The sequence below is a fragment of the Dreissena polymorpha genome, chromosome 3 (assembly GCF_020536995.1).
Source record: "Dreissena polymorpha isolate Duluth1 chromosome 3, UMN_Dpol_1.0, whole genome shotgun sequence".
NCBI lineage: Eukaryota > Metazoa > Mollusca > Bivalvia > Myida > Dreissenidae > Dreissena > Dreissena polymorpha.
Genome location: NC_068357.1, coordinates 10988809 through 11012577, shown reverse-complemented (window position 1 = coordinate 11012577; position 23769 = coordinate 10988809). Strand labels below are relative to the sequence as shown.

The following is a 23769-nucleotide window of genomic DNA, read 5'->3' as shown; positions in this document are numbered from 1 at the left end:
ATTGAAGATGGCAACTTCATATTTGGCATACATGTGTATCTCATGAAGCTGCACATTGAGAGTGGTGAAAGGTCAAGGTCAAGGTCATCCTTCAAGGTCAGAGGTCAAATATATGTGGCCAAAATCGCTCATTTTATGAATACTTTTGCAATATTGAAGATAGCAACTTGATATTAGGCATGCATGTGTATCTCATGGAGCTGCACATTTTGAGTGGTGAAAGGTCAAGGTCAAGGTCATCCTTCAAGGTCAGAGGTCGAATATATGTGGCCGAAATCGCTTATTTTATAAATACTTTTGCAATATTGAAGATAGCAACTTGATATTTGGCATGCATGTGCATCTCATGGAGCTGCACATTTTTAGTGGTGAAAGGTCAAGGTCAAGGTCATCCTTCAAGGTCAGAGGTCAAATATATGTGGCCCAAATCGCTTATTTTATGAATACTTTTGCAATATTGAAGATAGCAACTTGATATTTGGCATGCATGTGTATCTCATGGAGCTGCACATTTTTAGTGGTGAAAGGTCAAGGTCATCCTTCAAGGTCAAAGGTAAAAACAAGAAACCGTCAGAGACGGGTGATGCTCCCCAAAGTTGTTTTTGGTCACAATATTGCACTATATATTCAGATAAAAGGAAACGTCGTGAGGGCACAGTAGTTGGGGGGACAAGAATATTTATATATAAAATTTCAAAGGGCCATAACTCTGTGAAAAATCATCCTACCAGAACCCGCTGATAATATGCACATCTCCTTTTGGTAGTGAAGCTTCCCATAAAGTTTCATTGAATTCCGGTCATTAGTTGCTGAGAAATAGCCCGGACAAAAATTGTACACGGACGGACAGACGAAGCGGCGACTATATGCTCCCCCAAAATTTTTTGGGGGAGCATACAAAATGAAAGTGGCGCAGAAGGGGACATAGTGTTTCCGACAAACACATTTCTTGTTTTTCCTGCATGTTTCCTGCATACATTCATTTTTGTGTATTAAAAAAATTATTTCTCCTTGTGAAAAATGCACTTCATCAGAAAATAAGTAGGTAACCATAAGTGCATTTTAATTGTGTTTTAAGTATATTTTCAAATAATTTAATTAACTTTTTGGAATAAACAAAACTGAAAAAGTACACACAAGTGTATTAAATTTGCATTAATTACATTTTCATATACATACATGTACCAACGCCTATTTATGAGCAGTAGTCCTAAAATGGTATACTTATGGTTGACAAAATGCATTTTGTATTGCTATTATTTCAAAATATAGCTACCCATCCAGTTCAATATAAAACTGTAATGTTAAATTATACAAAGTTACACTATGTGAAGTTTGAATATAACATATTTTCAACAATTATAATGTGCTTTTTTTCCTATTGTGTTTATTTATTTGACAAAATTATAAGTAAAATAGATACTTGCATATAAAAATTCATTTCATGCTCTGAATGTATTTTTGTTAAATACTGTGTATACTTTTGTATTATTTGTACTTTTCTAATGTTACACAGTGATAGTATTTTTATTATTTTCATTGTATTTTTAAACTGTGTGCAGGCACACATCCACAGGGTTTCATTTTTTTAGGATTTAAGAAAAAATCAAATTAAACACCCAGTGAAATCAATTGAAATGATACAATTATATATGCAATAGTGTCTATTTTACTTATATTTTGTACAAATTAATAACAGATTAAACTGCATGTACTGCAGTGTTGAAAAAACACTGTTTATTCCCAAATTGATGTCTTATTCCAACTTCGCATAACAGTGTGTTCCTAGAATATTGAAGAAATACTGGAATCTCAAATTGTGTCATATCATTGTTTCTAATATCTGCATCAGCAGTAACCCTTCTGAAAATGAAATGTGATTTTTACCAAAATGCACTTAAAAAATTGCATTTTATCTGCACTTGTTTAAGCGAATTGTCTGCATTTTCTAAAGAGTACACTTTATTGCATTAATTAATTTGAAACAGATGAAGCCTTTTTTCATGTTCTTTAAATTCGGAAGTGTATTTTTCTTTGTTTTATAAATAATCCACTTTTTCTTAGACAGTGGAGTTTTAAGTACATCATTTTAATTTATAAAATGTTTAAAGTGTATCTTTTCTAGGTTAGGACATATTTTTACTTTAGAAACAAAATAACTCATTCTTAAAAGCAATATTAGGTGTTTGCTAAAATTTAAATTAGTAACAAAGTATTTTTTCCATTGGGGCCATACAATCAAAATGTTCACCATGAAAATGCTGACAACTTCAAACATCATTCTTTTTAAGTACAAATGTAAGCGCTTCTTCTGCGTTCTCTGTATTGCAATCCACTTTATAATTTAAAGTGTATTTAATTACATGTTGAACAAAAAGATTGTGAAGTAAGAAGCTAAAGTGACATTATCCAAGAAGCTTCTTCTCTTAAAGATTCACTAACACAACATCGAGTTTAAACAGTTTTAACAACTTTATTCGCAATAACAGTAAATATTTGTAGTGGTTATAACAGTGACCCAAAGAAATATAATTTATATGATTTAAAAAAATCTGACGACATATGTGAAGGATTATCTGTGGAAAATATAGGGATATGGAGTAGCTGTACACACAATTTAAGTGGAACATTTTAAGTACAAAAGGGGCATTATTAAGCTAAATGCAGGTCAGAGATAAGCAACTTGGTCAGTGACCTCACAATGACATAATGACCCTGAATACATAAGTGCTTTTAATGAAAATATGTAATAGAAACAGTGATATAAGGATGTTGCATGTTTACCATAATTTTATACACAGCTTATCATTCAAGGTATTGTCGAGCTAAAATTAAATATATATTTTACATTTAAGTTCGAATAAAAAAATACACATTTTTTTCTTCAAGAGTTCCTGCTGTGTTCAACAGCATGTGTGTAATATAACCTATTCAGTATTATGGGTATGAGAGTCCCATCCACTGCTCCCGGGCCTTGTGGCAGAATCCAACCTTCATGCAAGTTTGTTGTTGTACACAGACTGGAAACCTATGGAATGTATCATGTGTTTAAAATTAACAGTACATGATAAAGCATTTATATACATGATTTGATTAACTGTGTTTAAATTTTCATTTATTTACTGTGCTCAAGTTTTCATCATCTATTGATTTTTTATTCACATATAGTTTATGTATCAAATAAAAAAAACAAATGAGGAATAAAAAAAGATGAAAAGTAAATAAATTATGATTGTACCATCCCTGTAAAATGAAAAATAATTTTATCTTTAATTATTTGACCAAAAATCTATATGAGATTTTATCACATGCTATACCCTGTTACACATGTGTAATATACTTTTTAAGCGTTTTCATTAGCTTAGTTTTCGTTTATTGACCAATCGCATTTTGTTATTTCACCGAAATGACGTTGCAACGTCAAATGATGCCACGAAATGTAAACATCATTTGGGATTTATCATTATGTTTGCGTTAATATTTATTTAATTTGCTCATTTAAAAGCATGTGATAAAAAAGATCTCACACTCGTTGTCATATCATACATGTACATGTACCATATTTTATTAAACTCGTCCAGGAAATTCATTAGTAAGCTCGCCAAAGGCTCGTTTACATACAAAATTTCTTAACTCGTTTAATGAAATATGGTATGATATGACAACTCGTGCCAGATCCTATATGTAAGACATGATGTATTTAAATAAATAACATTTTTTCTACAACAGTTTAAAATCATGATTGAGTAATTGATTATAGAAATAAAGACATTTAACGATCATATGTTTGCTGATTGAACTCGTGAAGGCATGTCAATTAACGAAAGATGATCTGCTGATTCCATGAAGATCTGCCAGCTTGGAATAGATGTTTCCTTTGGCCAAAAATCTTTAACTGATGTCAGTGATGAGTACCTGTTGGTGTAGTACAATATGAAAAAGTGAATAATACTAGTCTTCTAATGTAATGAAAATACTATAATATGTTACTGTTGTGTATGTGTGTTCAAGAACAACAAGATATTTTGATAACTCAGTAATTGATTTGTTATTTCATGATGATCATCACTTTGGTGTTTTGTGGTTGAAGGTTTGATACACATGTAGGCTAACAGTTGCCTAACTGGGCACATTTTACAATCCAACATAATTTAGCAATGCATGTATCTTTCTGACAGAATATTAAATAAACATAATACAAAGAAAAGGAATAGATTGTAACGAGTTATATAGCGTTGATAAACATTTACCAATAAAAAACAAGGCTCCATTGAGTACTTATCCGAACAAAAAAACTTCCGAAATCACATGCAAATTGCAATGGAGATAAAAGCTTACAGCAAAACTAATCATTGCACAATAATTTGAGCGGCGGGAAGCGCATATACTTCAACTGCTGTTGAACAATATAATTGAATCACACACATAATAAACACATAGGGTTTTCACGTATGATAAATTGCAATTTATTTTGATTTATTCATCCTTATCGAATATAAACAAAGGGCAGTAACTGACATATTGATTCCAACGTTAAATATTTTGCAGAAAGTAATCAAGGGATAAAAAACAACATGTTTACTTCCTCTGTATTGTCGTCGATAAAAAGACGGAGCCAAAAGCTTCTTATTCGGCGTCTATATGCACAACATACGCGGCGTCCATTTTGTTTTCGACGTAACTACGACTGCTTCTTACGTCTCGTAGACTTACGAGAGAATTCTACGATATCGTAAGTTGCGAAAGTTTATTGAAACGCAAAATGGCAAGTTGCGATAATCGCAACTGGTTTACGAGTCGTAACATACTTACGAGAGCTTATTGAAACGGTCCCCAGGTAAGCAGGTTGGCTGTTTTAACCTTTTATCTGTATATTTCTTCTTTTAACTAACACTTTCAGCTTTGTTTCTATGTCTCAAAAAACATTATGTATTACTTCTTATCTCCTATACACTTCTTCCTTAATTTTCTAGCACAGACACGCGCCTGCTTGTAATGCTATTGTTGGCAACTAGCAGTATATATAGATAGATAGATATCATATCCTCATCAGAACCCCCCCCCCCTTGGAGAAGTGGTGTTGTGTCCCATAATTGAAACTGCTTGTATTCGTAATGTTGTAATGTACTGTAGCCAGTACAGTACGTTTCAGAAGACTCCCTCATTTCTCTGATAATAACGCCACCAGTGCACGGTGTTGTTAAAGATAAAAAAACAAACAACAATAGTAACAAAAAAATGAACCTAACACACTGCCCTATTCAGGCATTTTGTGTAATAACTTGTGGAATGTAACCGGAACATTAAGGTACGACATTGCACCGAACATGGTTCCAAGAAGCCAGGACAACTCATTTTATAAAATTTTAAAAAATCTGGGAAACTTATACATATTATTTTAAAAAAAACACCTGAACAAAATTAAAACTCTTTATTTGATTAAAAAATGTTGCCAAATAAGCAAGATATTAATATTACAAAAATCGGAACTAGAACTTCTTGTCTGTCAGTTTTTGACAATAAACACACTATCGTACTTCCACACATGTATTGAAGGATATTTGTGCATATAGTACCAAATGCTAACAATTGCATTTAACATGTTATTTTACAAGCTAAAACTGTATCAGTTTCTAAATATTTTCTTTGTATTGTCCATTAACTTGTAGGTGTAGATCGCCTGAGCACCAGAGTACTTCACATTATACCATGACCGGTATTCAGGAACCTGAAATGAACAGTGTATTGATTTTGTTTCACAATGACATACATGTTAATGATGTTTTAATGGACACAACTTGTTGGCTTGAATGTTAAATAAATTTAGAAGATTATATAAAAAGAATATAGTATAATTTTATACATGTATTATATCATATTATTTGTTCTGTTCTATTAATAATTCAATGCCTATGAAATAATAACATGGTGTTTAATATACAAATATGAGTATCTCATATATTACTTTTATATTTTACTGAACATATTGAATATATATTGATGAAAAACTTAAAATTAGAACTTAAATTACTGAATTCTGATGTATCTTTCGTTTCCTTTTTTGTAGATAAATGAATACACACAGCTTAACTTAATTGGTGTGTTCAGTGAAAGAAGCTCTTTTTCAATCCAAATTATAAACACGTTTGTTGTGTTAACAGAACATGTTTAGATGTTTTGAGAATTGTTACTCTGCTTAAAATGGACTACACTATAGTACTAGAATGTTAAAAATGCATTTAACATTATACTAGTGAATACCTTATGGGATAATAAGAATACAATTTATCTATGAAAAGTTGTACGGAAATTAATTGGAAATTTTATATAAATTAAAACAATGTTCTCTAAACAAAAATACTAATGCCAAATCTATAATATATGATTGTGCTAGTAAAGTATGATAAGTATATATCATGCAATCTTTGTCAAATATACGTTGAATATACTCTGCATTTGGATCAATTTTCTATTATTTTTTTTACTCAGTCATATGTAAGCAACATTTTAGAATTCATTAACGGTATGCACCTGACAATATAAAATTATTTACTTGCCACATTCTAGTGAGCAAGTGTCTATGTCAAAGACTGCATGCTGTACAATTAATTAGTAAAGTGTTTAAAGCATGGTAACACTGAAGTGACCTTTATGACAGACCGCATATTAAATAACCACTGGTACTGCAGGAATTTCGCTTTTCTGTCGCTTCTTGAAATCCGGGCTTTATGGATACTCTTATGAAAAAGACAAAACAACATATTACGACACAGTACTATACAAGATTTAGCAATCCCAAATTAATTTCTTTAAAACAAAATCAAATAAATTATTCAGAATTTAAACTTAACTGAATATCTTGCTCTGGCAATCATTCATAAAAATTATCTGATTCGATAATTCACATGAATTCTGATTAATATTTATATTTGCTGATTAGTGTTTATAACATTCAAATGCTTTAAAAATCTTTAAGTAGGATTTAAACTCTTGACACAATATATATAATGTCCAGGAATTATAACATAACGACGGAGTATGAAATAACATGGTTGAAACACTTGTTAATTTAATTCATGTTAAAATTGGCCGACTGGTACATGTTTAGTAGGCTAAAAATATAAGCTTGAAATTTTAACCTCTTCTTCCTATTCCAAGTCCTCTTCTGTAATAGAAGACTCAATGTGCAGCTCCGAGTAGGAATCAGACAGAAAAAGGTCCTCACTCATGACAATCTAAACAATTAATGACACATGCCAATAAATCTTAATGATTGAAAAATAGTTGATATGTACCGGATTTTTTTATCTTTATCCCAGTTGTTCTTCCTCAAACATTGTTTTACAAGTCATATATGAAAAAACTACGATGTATGCAGCCTTTTTAAACATAATACATGAACACACATTCCATTGCAATAAGAAAAACCGCAGGGAAAAAAATATCCGAATTGTGAGCTGCATCCGAAATCATCAAAATCTAATGGGCGAGAAATTGACAATGACGACCATGAAATATTGTTTAAATCATATTTACTGACAAGATTCTACTATAAAAATCAGAAATATATCATTTATCTACGATGACATGTGGCAAATACTGAAACGCAGCCAGAAATTCGTGCTGAAGCATAAACAAATGTGACTGATTTGAAGAGTGTTCGGCAGGGGAAACAACTCCAAACAAAATAGTTGCTTGAGGCTTGCGACAGGGAATCTTCGGATGGCTAGCGCACAAATGCGCATAGGTTTATAACAAAAAACTTTCGTAAACTTTACTCAAAATGGATTAAAAACGCTAATATGATATTTTCGAACATTAATTACGATCTTCTCTTACCTTTCTTCTACCTCAAAGTTGACTTAAACAAGTACCAGCCGTGAAAATGTATACTTTCATTTAATACCAAAAAAAACCCGCCTTGTTAGCCCGTGGTGTACCTCTATGATGACATTCAACTTGCAAAGTTACAAACTTTTCATTAGTCGATGAAAATAAATCCGATCAAAAGTAATCATAAGATAGCCGGTATTCCCCTAAAACAGCCGTCCATATTGAGAAAAGGCGATGTAATCACAACATTTAATTGCAACAAAAAATCGATGTAGGGCCAAAATCGACAAGTTATTGGTACAGTTAAAGTTCACCTGCCGCGGTTTTAAAAACCCGTAAAACACCTTAATTTATCGAATTTAGTGCATATCTAAACTATTTCGCTCCTCACTTCATTTCAAATACGGTGTTATTAGCGAGAACGAATAGAACAAAGTCGCGATTTTTCACACATTCCGATGTTCTCGCCATTTTCATTCAAACCGGAAGTGACGTAACAGGCACTCAATAACGACTCAATTACGAGCCGGCATAATAAATGGATTCGGATGTATTATATCTTGCAACTTTAGTTAAAAAATTGTTGAAAAATGGAAGATGATAGCGATTACGATGAGTTTTCCGTTCAACCGTATATGTATGAGCCAGAATTTAGTGACAGTCAATCAGATTTTTTTCTGATTCTGACTCGGACAGCGAGGAAAATTTTGCCGATGCCCAAGACGACCATCGTGTTGGGAATACGGATTGGTAAATATATAATTTTGTTACATGCAGGTGTCGGCAAAAAAAAAATAAATTCTTTGATTGTTATTCTACAGTACAAGCTTGTTGAATATGACTAGGTTGTATGGTCTAATTATTGTAATTAGAACGGATACTTGAACCTGTTCTGATTAGGAAGGAATGTTTGTATTGCAATTCGACGTATTTCTTTTATTTTCAGGTGTGCATGTTCATGTTGCACACCATATCGTGTGCAGATTGAGTGCAAATGCTGCACAGAATACCCAGAGCTGATGGAAAGGATGGACGAGGCAGGGGTAAAGTGCATAACTGAGCACACTGGCTTCAAAGCTAACTGTCTACATCCAGATGTCATTGAAGTTTCGTTTTATGAGTTCCTTGATGTAAATGGTCCCATCGGTGATGAAGAACCAATACATGAGTAAGTTGTCATTAATTATTAAAAATGTTTATGAAACCAGGACAGATTGTTTGTAAAGAAAATACACTGTAGACATTAAATAACACAATGTTTTGTGTGAACTTGTCATTTGTATTTCATACTGTAAATATGTTTTGATACAAATAATAAAACAAGCAAATTCGTTGAATTGATATCCCCCGCCTATATACTTCTGGACACAAAAGTGTTATATTTGACACTAAAAAAGCATTTTTTTGAAGATACAAAGGGCCATAACTATGTTATTATCAGATGGTGTACAATGCCATTTGGCGTGCATTAACCTATTATCAATATATGTACTCATACCAAGTTTCAATGAAATCCGCAAAAGCACTTCCAAGATATGGCTCCGGACACAAAAGTAACGGACAGACGGGCAGCCGGACGGACAGCCGGACAACGCCAAACAATATCCCTCCGCCTCTGGCGGGGGATATATACTCGTACCAAGTTTCAATGAAATCTGCCAAAGCACTTCCAAGATATGGCTCCGGACACAAAAGTGCATACAGTAAAAAGCATTTTTTCAAGATACAAAGAGCCATAACTCTGTTTTTAACAGATGGTATACAATGCCATTTGGCGTGCATCATCCTCTTATGCATATATATACTCATACCAAGTTTCAATAAAATCCGCCAAAGCACTTCCAAGATATGGCTCCGGACACAAAAGTGCCTAAAGTAAAAAGCATTTTTTCAAGATACAAAGGGCCATAACTCTGTTTTTAACAGATGGTGTACAATGCCATTTGGCGTGCATCATCCTCTTATGCATATATATACTCATACCAAGTTTCAATGAAATCCGCCAAAGCACTTCCAAGATATGGCTCCGGACACAAAAGTGCAGGACGGACGGACAGCCGGACGGACGGACAACGCCAAAACAATATCCCTCCGCCTCTGGCGGTGGATAAATAACATAAAAAAGACAACAATTTTAATCAACATTAAAATACGCGTGTATACAAGATGACTGGGTTATCTAATTGTAAAATGAAGTATCAATTTGCTACACAATGATTTTTGGTTTCTTACAAATGCCAGTTCCTTATTATTTTTCAACATTTGAAATAAAAATATAAATACAAGCTGTTTAATTTTTTAAAAAGTACACTAGAATAACAACCTGCTACAACATGATGTGAAGTTGCTTACAAAATCTGATTTCTGACATATTTTCAGTAAAATATATATTATATAATATTATATTCAAGCTGAATAAGTTTGTTAAACTGTAAACTTAAGTAAGAATCTGCCACAGCATGGCTTGTGTAATTGTCAAGTTGAAAAGTACCTTTGTTTTACTAAACATACTAATATTTATCATAATGGTATCCTTATACATTTATAACTTCAGAGTATACAGATACATTGCATATAGAAGACTGGCTCGTTGGATTTGGCACCGTCAGAGCAAGAAGGATCGACGACCTCTTCCGTCATGCGCTGTGGCAGTCAGAGATTTCCGTCCGACTCATACATTTGATTTTGCTTCGCCAGGGATGGAAACTAACGTTTTACAGTTGGTTGCCCACATGGACAACCATCTATAGTTTTTTGGTTTCCCATCGTAAGCCTCAACGCGCCCAGTACTATGTACATGTAGTGTCATGTGTAACCAATACTTTCTTTAAAAGTAATAGATAACTATACAACAAAACGGGCAACCACTAATTTCCATCCCTGTTCGCTAATTAAATCGCGAACGATGGTTCTGCACAGCCTCTGACTTCAGGATTCTGTTTGCAGATGAAGACGGGTGGCGGTGAAAACAGAATGTTGCCAGAGGCAGCCCTTGCATTGGCATCGCTCTTGTACTCCTCTTTCATCCTAAGCAGCTCTGCCATTAGTTCATCAACATAGTCTGAAAGTTATATTAAAATAAACTATAACTATTGATAAATTGTTCCTTCTTATTAGAGAATAATAAAAAATGAATGTTTTTTTGTATTGTTGTCGTCAACCATGTACTACAGAAATCTATTGCTTTAAGAAACCAAACATTTTGATAAAAGATTGCATGTAAACTCATGTATTTATTTTGATATTTTAGATAATTTCACTATCTGTTCAGAAAAAGAGACTTGTATCAAGATTATTCTAAAAACTCAACAAGTTCAACATGCAAATACATTTAATGTTGTTTTACATTGAGAATAATCACCAGATTTTAGAATCATAATTTCTAAATTTTGTTTCTAAATTTTGTTTCAACATATTGGACAAGTTCAGGTGATTTCTGTAAGCTGTAATGTATTTTTTTTATGTGCAAAAAAAAATTCTTCAACAAGATAATTCAATATTGCTATCTGTGGTTATTATTTATACAATAAAATTCATTATGAATACATTACCATAAGTGCAATTCTCTTTAACTGCTTTAACCACATGGTGTCCAGCCTTGTACTTAGGATAGGAGAGTCCTTTCCCTGTGGTTTGACAGTGAATCCCTTATGTTCTGTTGGCCGAAATACAACCGTCTGAAATGATGAACATTTTAAATTTTTCAGAAAAACACAATGCTCCCTGCTGCGCCACTTTGAAGCATATATTTGACGTTTGACCTTGAAGGATAGCCTTGACCTTGACCTTTCACCACTCAAATTGTGCAGCTCCGTAAGATACACATGCTTGCCAATTATCAAGTTGCTATCTTCAATATTGCTAAAGTTATGACCAATTTTAAAGTTTTTGGACGGACTGACAGACGGACGAACTGATGGACAGTTAAAAAACTATATGCAACCCTTTGGGAGCATAAAAAAATAGAAAGTTTCCCCATGTATAGAAACAGAAAATAAAGAATAAAAACTATATCACAAGAATTGAGGATTTTTTTTCAAGCCAATGTAAATATGTAACTCCTATCACATAAAAAAACAGGCTGTTTGGAAATAATTAAACACACTTATTAATAATTGACATTGTTTGGAGATTGTTAAACAAACTAATTATTAATTGACATTATTACGAACCTCAGATGTCTGTGATGACTGCGAATACACATTATCAAAATGTGATTCAGGATAACTGATCCGAACAGGCGACTGTTCACAAGACATTTCTTCACAGACATCTGGCTCTTCCACACATGATGAATATGGGTCCTACAAATAATTGTCATGTTACTTTTTATAAATTCACTCAGAATAATGACAGAATGACACAAATGTTTATATCACTTAATATAAGCCAAACTATGCTATTGAACTTTGAAATAATATGTGTCGCACTCTGAGAAACTGGGCATAATGCAGGTGCGTAAAGTGTTGTCCCAGATTAGCCTGTGCAGTCCGCACAGACTAATCAGGGATGACACTTTCCGCTGGAATGGTATTTTTTGTTTAAAGGAAGTCCCTTCTTACTGAAAATCTTGTTAAATCTTGCCTGTGCGGACTGCTAATATGGGACGACACTTTACGCACAGGCATTATGCCTAGTTTTCTCAGAACCTGACAGATATATTGCAATCATTAGCCTTTGAGTGGTAGTGGGGATAGTCTGATCAGTTTCCTTTTTGGATTTTGAAATTGAAGGGTGCTAATTCTTAAAAGAGCTCTTCAGTGCACAAAGCCATATTATCTCATTTGCATAATTTTAATATAAAAGCATGTGTTTCATTATAATTACTAAGTAAATATTTCTAATAAAATGATTGTTAATTGAAAACACAATTTCTATTATAAATAAAACTAGAAATGAGTGGAGTGTAGCCTTGCGTTCTGTAAACATACTTTTCTAGAAGATGTAAACTATATAAAAACAAAGTTTGTGATCTGAGTGAAATGTTCCGCGGGATGGATATATGAAAGTGTACAACGTCTGGACAGAAAAAAGTATGTTACCCTTGAAGTAAATTGAAGATTCGTTTTATTTAAAAGAAAATATGTTTGCCGCGTTTGTTAAACAAGCGGGTGGGGTGCCCACCCAATAAGACAGTGTACATAGGTTTACATAGATACACTTAACGGTAAACCGCAAGATAGTGTCAACCGGTATATCCGATTAACTCGTCACGCTTGAGCAACGCGCATAATCGTAGATATCAGTGGACGCTTGTGGACGCTTTAACTCTGTGGCGTATTAATACTGACAATTATAGGCTTAAACCGACACAAATTAAACTGCCTTGACAAAAATGAATAAAAGGCCCCACTCTTCATCGGCAAGTGAATGCAACACCGCCGAAACCAGCTATGTTGACTCGCCGGTTTTTGAAACGCCAAACAGCCAGCAAACAAAAACAGCGAGCAAAAAGAAAAAAAAGATAGAGCAAGAAAATCCTAAACAGAAGTCTATGGCTGATTATCTAAAAGGAAAACAATCAGATGATAAATCCGACTCTATCAGTATAGAAAAACATCTAGAGGACATCAACGCAAAACTGTCAAATGTTCTCACCAAAAGTGACACTTCGATCCTTAAAAACCTGATAAAAGACACACTTGAAGAGGTCAAAGATAAGTTTCTTGGGTCTCTTATAAAACGTTTAGAAATCCTTGAAGGCAACTTATTTGACCAAACAAAAGAAATTGAAACACTGCAGAAACTTGTGAAAACTAAAAACAATGAAATAGACATTCTTAAGCAGAAACTAGTTGATGCAAATCTAAAGCACGCCGAACAACTCAATGATCTTGAACAATATGGCCGCAGAAATTCAATCCGTATAGCGGGATTGCCTATCGACTCCGAAAACCAGCCATCGGCTGCCGTTGCAGATGAAATGGCCTCGCTTCTAACCAAAAAGCTAGGAATGCCGATTGCAACAACAGACATTGATGTTGCTCATCGTCTGGGAAAATTTGCGAAAAATAAAAGCAGGCCGGTGATTGTAAAATTCCTAAGGCGACAAACAAAGATTGAGATAATGAAAAAGGCTAAGATGCTCAAAGGTTCTCGTCTATTTATTAATGAAGACCTAACTAAGCTCAACGCCGAGGTTCTGGCGTCGCTAAGACTCAAAGAACCAGATCTCATTGAAAGGGCATGGTCTTTTGAGGGCAAACTCTTCGTGCGATACCGGGGCAGCGATCGACGAGAGACTGTGTCGTTTTTGAAATATCAAGAATGGCTCGATAAACCGTGGCCTCAGAAAAACACCACTGCAAGTCAGACATACGCGCGAAAGGTGTCGGCCGGTAACAGTAACACAAAATAAACTACCTATCTGTGTAGTGATACTGCTGTCTTCATCATACGTTTTACTTTGTATGTGCTCTTACTTTTCTGTTGACGTCTTCACACGAAACAGACGAGCATGGCTTTAAAAACATTATAGTGGCCCGAAAAGTTATCTTTGGCAAATGTTCTTTTTATACACTATATAGAAAATATGTAGCTTGACCGAATAGATCAACTTTTTATATGTGAACGTTTTACTTTGTATGTGCTCTTACTTCTCTGTTGGCGTCTTCACACGAAACAGACGAACATGGCTTTAAAAACATTATAGTGGCCCGAAAAGTTATCATAGGCAAATGTTCTTTTTATACACTATATAGAAAATATGTAGCTTGACCGAATAGATCAACTTTTTATATGTGAACTCTCATAAACCACCAAGATCCAAGATATACAATTTTACATGGGGCTACTGCTATAGATGTTATATACGCGCTTAAAACTCACTAATTTTGATGCATTCCTTTTACTTCAAATCTGTTTAATAAGGTGCTAATATTTTTACTAATTAAATCTTAAGTCTTGTATAATACACCATTAAATGAGGGAAAACGATCCATCACATTTATAAATATTCAACTATAAGAACATTGTGTCTAGACCTTATATTGCAAGAAATCTTTCCTTAGGAAAATTGAATGGGTATTTTTGATTAGTATATGCTTTTTAAAGAGATATAAAATAATAATAAGGTGCTAATATTTTTACTAATTAAATCTTAAGTCTTGTATAATACACCATTAAATAATGGAAAACGATCCATCACATTTATAAATATTCAACTATAATAACATTGTGTCTAGACCTTATATTGCAAGAAATTTTTCCTTATGAAAATTGAATGGGTATTTTTGATTGGTATATGCTTTTTAAAGAGATATAAAATAATAAGCATGCGTACTTAAAACGTTTCCTTCTGCGTGTCAACATTTGTTCTATGTTTGTTGTTAAAATGTGTATATTTTTAAACTGTTTGTTGTTTTGCTTGTTATAAGTATGTAGGGCTTGTACACACACACAAATCGTATACAAACAAGCACACACGCACATACTCACACGCATACACACACGCATACACACGCATACACATTTATAAATATTCAACTAACATTGTATTTAACACATTCTTTTTTAACAAATACCCTTTCTAAATAGGATATTTATAACATGTACTTTTGATGGGTATATGATTTTTTAATTAGATATGAAATAATATGCATGAGTACTTAAAACATTTCCTTATGCGTGTCCCTTTTGTTCCGTTTTTGCTGTTTAAATGTGTATATTTTGTAACTGTTTGTTGTTTTGCTTTTTCAATTATGTATGGCTTGAACACATAAAACCGAACACAAACCAGCCAACACGTACGCACACACGTACGCATACACGCACACCTTTTGTTCCGTTTTTGCTGTTTAAATGTGTGTATTTTGTAACTGTTTGTTGTTTTGCTTTTTCAATTATGTATGACTTGAACACATAAAACCGAACACAAACCAGCAAACACGTACGCACACACGCACGCACACACGTACGCACACACACACACGCACGAACGCACGCACGCACGCACGCACGCGCGCGCGCACGCACGCACGCACGCACGCACGCACGCACGCACGCACGCACGCACACACACACACACACACACACACACACACACACACACACACACACACACACACACACACACACACACACACACACACACACACGCACACACACACACACACATACGCACACACACACGCATACACACGCATACTCATTTATAAATATTCAACTCTGCTAACATTGTATTTAACACATTTCTTTTAAATAAATATTCTCTCTAAATAGGATATTGACAACACGTACTTTTGATAGGTATATGATTTCTTTAAAGAGATTTGAAATAATATGCATGAGTTTTTAAAACGCTTCCTTTTGCGCGTCCCTTTTTGTTCCCTTTTTTGCTGTTTAAATGTGTATATTTTGTAACTGTTTGTTGTTTGCTTTTTTTCAATTATATATGGCTTGCACACACACAAACCGAACACAAACAAGCACTCACGTACGCATACACGCACGCACGCACACACACGCGCGCACACATACATACGCACGCATACATGAGCGCGCAATCACACACACAAGCACACGCACACACACACACACACACGCATACATACAAGCATGCGCACGAATACACATACGCATACACACAAGCATACACACGCATACACATTTATAGATATTCAACTCTACTAACATTGCATCAAACACATTTTTTTTTAACAAATACTCCTTCTAAATAGGATATTTTCAACTTGATTAAAAAAATAGTGTAACTACATACCATTATGCTTGGAAACTAACTTTTTGCTCTATTTTTCCCTTCTTTATTTGGAGAGGGTTTTTTTCCATATAAAAGCATAGAGCGCTTAAACTAATTTCGCTTTCGTTTTTAGGTTTAAATGCTCAATAATGCTTAAAATGCTATCGATGGCTTTGCCTGTTATTACATCTTCCGTATATTTCAAGAATTGTAGTTTTTTCCTTATGAAACTTGAAGGTGTATTTTTGATGGGTATATGCTTTACAAAAAAATATGCATGAGTACTTAGAACGTTTTCTTTACGTGTCTATATGTGTTCCCTTTTTGTTGTTTAAATGTGTATAGTTTGTAACTGTTAAGCTTTTGCGTTGTTCATTTATGTATGACTTGCACACACACACACACACGCACACACACAAACTAAAAGCAAACACGTTCATACACACACACGCACATACACGTACACACACACACGCGCGCGCGCACACGAACCCGAGCGCACACCCTTTTACACGTACATGCACAACACACGCGCATTTCACGCGTGTCATAACGCGCGCACACACCCGCAAGCACAAACACGAAAACATACGCACCGAAAGACCCCTCATACACAAAGTAATAGTTTTTATTGTTTTATTAGTATTAAATTAAAACACCAATCTTCGGTGTTATACATATACGTTTTTGTCTCTCAGATCACAATCTTAATTAACTTGCGTATTTCCAGTGTACGGAAGTGCGCTTTTTTGTCTTTATTGCTGACAAGTCGTTTATTTTATTTTTTCTCTCTTTTGTGATTATTTCTTTTTTCTTATTCATTTATATGGAATATTCATTCTTTTGTATCCCTTATTTTTGTTTCCTATTTTTATTTGTTTGTATGAACATCTTATGTCTTATTATAGAGAGCAACTGGACATATTTTAAAATAGAAACTTACTGGACAAGCACATACAAATTACCATTCACATCACCCTCCACCCACTTAAATGATTAAATTATGTACTTTAAATGTTAAAGGATTAAACAATAAAGACAAACGAATAAAAATCTTCAAATGGTTAGACGAAAAAAAATATAGTATATGCCTTTTACAAGAATGTCATTTGACACCTACTTTAGCACAAACCTTAAAAGATGAATGGGACGGAGAAATCTATCTCAGTGGAGAACATACTAATAAACAAGGCATTGCCTTTCTGATAAAAAATAATATAGGGGTCACAGTCGATAACTTTAAGGAAATAATAATTGGTAGACAAGCAAGTATAGATATCAAAATACACGAAACACAAATAACACTAATCAACGTCTACGGCCCTAACATAGACGATTCCACATTTTACGAAACATTACAATCCTTTATAATTAATAACCAAGATAAAAATATTATAATCGGTGGTGATTTCAATACTGTCCTGAACCCATTATTGGATAAAAAGAATGGAAACCTTTATACTCATACTAAAAATAGAAACATTTTAAATAACATAATTGTAACATACAATATGATAGATATCTGGCGTACAGTATACCCAAACGAAAGCAAATTCACCTGGCACTCAAACACAAAACCAACAATATTTTGTAGATTAGACTATTTTTTAATATCTGAATCTCTTTGCAACATTATTGACACATGTAACATAAAACCAGGATTTATGACTGACCACTCTCTAGTTGAACTTAAACTCCACAATATATAACCTGAAAGAGGCCCAGGATACTTTAAAATTAACAACAGCATTTTATTAGATACACAATATCAAACACAAATAAAACAGGAAATATTAAATACAGTTCAAAATAATAAAGATGCAAACCCAAACACCTTATGGGAAGTAATTAAAGGAAATATACGTAACACAACAATTAGATACACATCATTTAAACAAAAAGAAACACACAAACTTGAAACTGACACCATCAAAACCATTGAAACACTTGAAAAACAATTGCATCAAACAAACACAAACACCACCGACATTGATAATGAAATAACATTAAAAAAACAAATATTAGATGGAATCTATCATACACATCTCAATGGAATAATACTAAGAGCGCGTGCACAGCATGTTGAACACAATGAAAAAAATACAAAATATTTCGCAAACATTGAAAAACAAAGAAGTGAACAAAAAACTGTACACAAATTAGTAGTCAATGGCAAAGATATAACAAACAGAACTCAAATACTAGAAGAACAACGTTTATTTTTCGAAACCCTCTATAAAAGAAAAAATGTTGAAAATAACACCCTTTTTAAAAATACACATCACGCTTTAAACCAGGAGGAAAAACAACTATGCGACGGATTGCTTAATGAATATGAATGTGGATTAGCCCTAAAAGAAATGCAAAATAACAAAAGCCCAGGATCTGATGGCATCACAATCGAATTTTATAAAATATTCTTGAATGATATAAAAACACATCTAATTAATTCACTTAACTATTCATTTAACAACGACAACTTAACTACGCTACAAAAACAAGGTATTATATCACTTATTCCAAAACCTGGAAAAAACTTAGAATCATTATCAAACTGGCGCCCGATAAGTTTACTTAACAATGATTATAAAATTGCAACTAAAAGTATAGCAAACAGAATAAAAAAAATATTACCATCAATCATTTCAAAATCTCAATCTGGTTTCATAAAAGGACGTTACATTGGTGAAAACGTTCGTCTTATCCAAGAATGCATAAACTATTTCAACAATTAAAATAATCCTGGTCTAATATTCTTTGCAGACTTTGAAAAGGCATTCGATTCGCTTGATCATTCATTTATGTTCTCTTGCTTAGAAAATATGAACTTTGGTGAAAGTCTCATTCAATGGGTCAAACTATTCTATACCGATATTAACAGTATAATCATTAACAATGGCTTCTTTTCAAACAGTTTTAATATCGAACGAGGGGTTCGACAAGGATGTCCACTCTCATCATCCCTATTTATTATTTGCATCGAGTATCTATCACATCACATCCAATCAAATAAACACATAAAAGGCATATCACTAGAACCTGACGAAGAAATCAAACAATCCCTATTTGCTGACGATGCAACTTATTTTTTAAATGACAATTACGATTCTTTCCATAACCTTATAGAGTCGCTAACCCTTTACGGAATGACATCGGGTCTTAAACTAAACAAAAGTAAATGTACTGTGCTACGAGTAGGTAAATTAAAACAAAGTAATGTTCAATATAATAAAGAAATGAAATTTAATTGGACATCCGATGAAGCCACAACGTTAGGAATTACTTTCACAAATAATGAAAAGGATACAGTTCTAAAAAACATACTACCTAAATTACAGAATTTTAAAAACTGCTTAAAATCATGGCATCATCGTAAACTTACACTTATTGGAAAAAACACAGTATTGAAAACGTTTGCACTTCCTAAGTTAATATATGTATTTACAGTTCTCCCAAATCCACCAATTGATGTTATTAACGATATAAAATCAGCAATATTTAATTTCATATGGGACGGTAAGCCTGATAAAATAAAAAGAACTCAGCTAATTCAATCTGTAGAAAATGGAGGTATCCAATTAACGAACATTGACTCATTCTTGAATGCAATCAAATGCAGCTGGGTTAAAAGATACCTAGATAGTACCAATACGAGTAAATGGAAATTATTCTACCAGAAAATCCTAAAAAAATATGGTGACTCCTTACTCTTTGAATGTAACATCAGCAATACTATCTTACATGAAATTGCAAACGAAAACATATTTCTGTCTGATGTTCTATCAGCGTGGAGTGATGTCACTCATAATTTAGAAACCCAAACCAGCAGTAAAACAATAATATGGAATAATAAAGACATAACGTCAAACAATAAGACGTTTTTCTATAAAGACTGGTTTGAACGAAGCATTAAATATGTCGACCAATTATATGACTACAGAATTAAGGATTTCTACTCTTTTGATAATATATGCTACATATACGGAATACCTTCAAATAATTTTCTGAAGTACTACACACTAATCAAAAGCATACCCATACATATTAAATCTGAAATCAATACAAATAATACACCATGTACTTAAACAACATTTGTAGAAAACATACTTGGAAGAAAAAACAAAACAAATAAAATATTTTACACACTACAAATTAAAAACCCTACAGAAAACTCCAAAATCAAAAATAAATGGCAAGTCCTTTTTGGAGAAAATGTACTAAATTGGAAACACATATTTACCATGCCATATAAAGCAACAATTGAAAGCACACTGAGAAATTTTCAATATAAATACATCCATAGAATTATAGCTACAAATAAATATCTCTATAAATGCAAATTATCTAACTCAAATCTGTGTGACTTCTGCAGTGAAAACATTGAAACTATAGAACATCTTTTTTGGGAGTGCAAACACATCCAGCCTATTTGGAATCAATTAATATCTTTTCTTGAACAACATCAACTAAACATTAAACTATCTTTCTTAGATGTAAGTTTCGGAATTAACTCATTGAAATCAATAGACTGTAATAATATTGTGAATTTTATGGTTATATTGATGAAATATTTTATCTTAAACATGAAGTACAAAAAACAAGTACCAAATTTTAATTGTTTTGTCCATAGTCTTAAACTAAAATCCAGATTGAGAAAGAAATAGCCCTCAGTAATGACACATTACAAATCTTTGAACAAAAATGGAATCGGATTAAATTCTCATAATGTTTTGTCCACTAATATACATTTCACTCTAATGTTAGTTTATCCCTCTAAAATAGTTTTGTTTATTTTTTTTTTCTCAATCGGACAAGATCATTGTGAATATACAACAAAACACACAAGTCCAGTATGCTTTCTTCCGACTTTATACAACTCATCATTGTTCATAACTATGTCTCTGTTGTTCTTTTCTTTTCTCTCTAAAAAATATATATATATTAGCATATCTTGTATAACATGTCTGAACTTTATTGCTTTGTACAATCACTGTGTTGTATGCTCATATACATGTTTACATTGTATGTATGATATTGAATAAAAAAAAATAAAAAAATAAAAAAATAAAAAAAAATAAATAAAACTAGTTTCAGTTTGAACATTTATATTAATTTATTGATAAATACAACTTCCTTTATAATCATATGATAAAATCCACACAAGAGCATGGTGTAGGGCATAGTGAGACCTTGGGTGGGACTTGGAACTGCACCCCTTGGTTAGCTAAGCAAGGGCACTGGTCTGATAGTAATACACTTTATGATTGTTTGTTGATTTAATTGGGCTAGGAATAATCTTTTATCTTGAAACCATACAGTGTTCTACCATAATCTTGTGATATATCCAAAGATAAGGCACTATTCAACAACCAAATAGCCATAAACTCCATGACACCGTTCTGTATGGATTAATACACAACACTGGTAACTGGTGTCAATTTGACTGGTAACCATGGACATTCTTGAAACTTAAGAAACTAAGAAAGCAATCATGTGCTTTGTTATATTTAATTGAATCTAGAGAATGTTATTTCAGAGAAATGCCAAGCTGTTCATTGTTTAAGAAATAATAAATTGTACAAATAATTACAGTCCATGCACAAAACCCTTCTCAATTTACATTTTTATCTGAATAATTCAATACAGCATGCTGAATGGTGTTAGTAAATACTATTACTATTTTTATTAATACTACAGTATTCAAATTTACCTTTACAATGTCTTTTAATCATCTGTGTAATAGACAGTACTTTTTTTTATTTTGTTCAATTATCAGTATAAGAAAGTTTACATAATTATTGTTTTACCAGCACTTTGATTCTTTCATACTTTCTTATCTTATGGAAATGTAATTAAAATAAGCCCAATATTATTTTTATACTTTGAATATTTTTGGTGAGTTAGCTAGTCTTATTTATTTATCAAATGGAATGGTTTTGTCAGTTTTAAAGCTGTTCCACTGATTAACCTATTTTTCCTTATTAATAAGAGAAGTGTTTTAATTAATTGTTTGTCACTAAGCCATTGAATTATACATGCATACAAATATAAGAAAATTTTGAAAAATATATATTAAAAGGTAAAATAATTAGGCATATCCATACTGAGCATAAGGCTGTACATGATCGAACCCATGTGTGCCCCAGCATTCCTTATAAACTGACTAGACTTTTAACTCTTAACTTTCAGTGCAGGAACCGAATTTTGAAGGCCTGTGCAAACAGTTTGGATCCAGATGAGACGCCACAGAATGTGGCGTCTCATAAGGATCCAAACTGTTTGCTGTTTTGATAATATTCTTTGAAAAAAATCGAATGATGATCAGTATATATTTTAGCAATTGCATTAGTGTTGTTACTCATGAACGAATCATTTATTGTGTATTTGATCATCCTTTCATGCAATGTTTACACTGCGACAGATACAATCTGCGCATGCGCTATATGAGCTGTCATGGCTATTCCAAGCAAAATTTCGAGCAAAAAACTTTCAAAACTGTAACACAGGAATAAACAACAAAAGAAATACAAGTCCGAATGACAATCAGTATGTTTCCAATGTTATTGTCTTTCTGAATTGTATTTATCATCACAGTAATGGATAAAAGCAACGTTTGGATTATCAAAAGGTAAATGTAATATAATTTCGAGACAAGTCACTTTATACAGTGAGTCTTTCAAAATTATTGAACGTTTTAAATTCATCTTTACAGAAATATCGATATGTGGGTATAATCTCTTAACAAATAGACATTTTATTCAACATAAATTTTGGTACTGATTTAAGAAAATTCAATCATTATAAATTGATTTTGACACCTTAAAAAGAAAACATCAATTATTTAATTAAGTTGGTGTCTTTATACAATGGAATATATTGCAATGGGTATTAAATGTTTATTGAAGTCTGATTCCCCCGTCAAACACCCATGGGATTTCTTTGTAAATGGGCGTGGACCCCCGTCAAACTCCCATTGGAGTTTATTGAAAATTGGGGATTGACGGGGGACCCGTCAAACCTCCCACGGGAGTTTAATGGAAATGGGAGACTGGCGGGTGCCCCCGTAAAAATCCCACGGGGGGAAGAAAATCTACAAACACTTTGTTTTTTTTATTTAAGTACATATTTCTTACAAGTATGACTTAAGCATGTGTATTTGTAAACATTGAAACAGTAAACAAAGCATAATATTTTAATTACATTTTTTGTAAAATATAGGAAAAATTCTCCCGTCTGGA

The 23769-nt window shown here is 32.9% G+C and overlaps 1 long non-coding RNA gene across 1 annotated transcript; it reads right to left on the bottom strand.

Annotated features, from left to right (window-relative positions):
• Positions 1–10492: 10492 nt before the first annotated feature.
• On the bottom strand, positions 10493–12160 carry LOC127872997 (uncharacterized). Its single transcript, XR_008045881.1, has 3 exons — positions 12006–12160; positions 11385–11510; positions 10493–10894 (listed from the first exon to the last, which is right to left on the bottom strand). It is a non-coding gene; the product is annotated as an uncharacterized LOC127872997 (long non-coding RNA).
• Positions 12161–23769: the final 11609 nt, after the last annotated feature.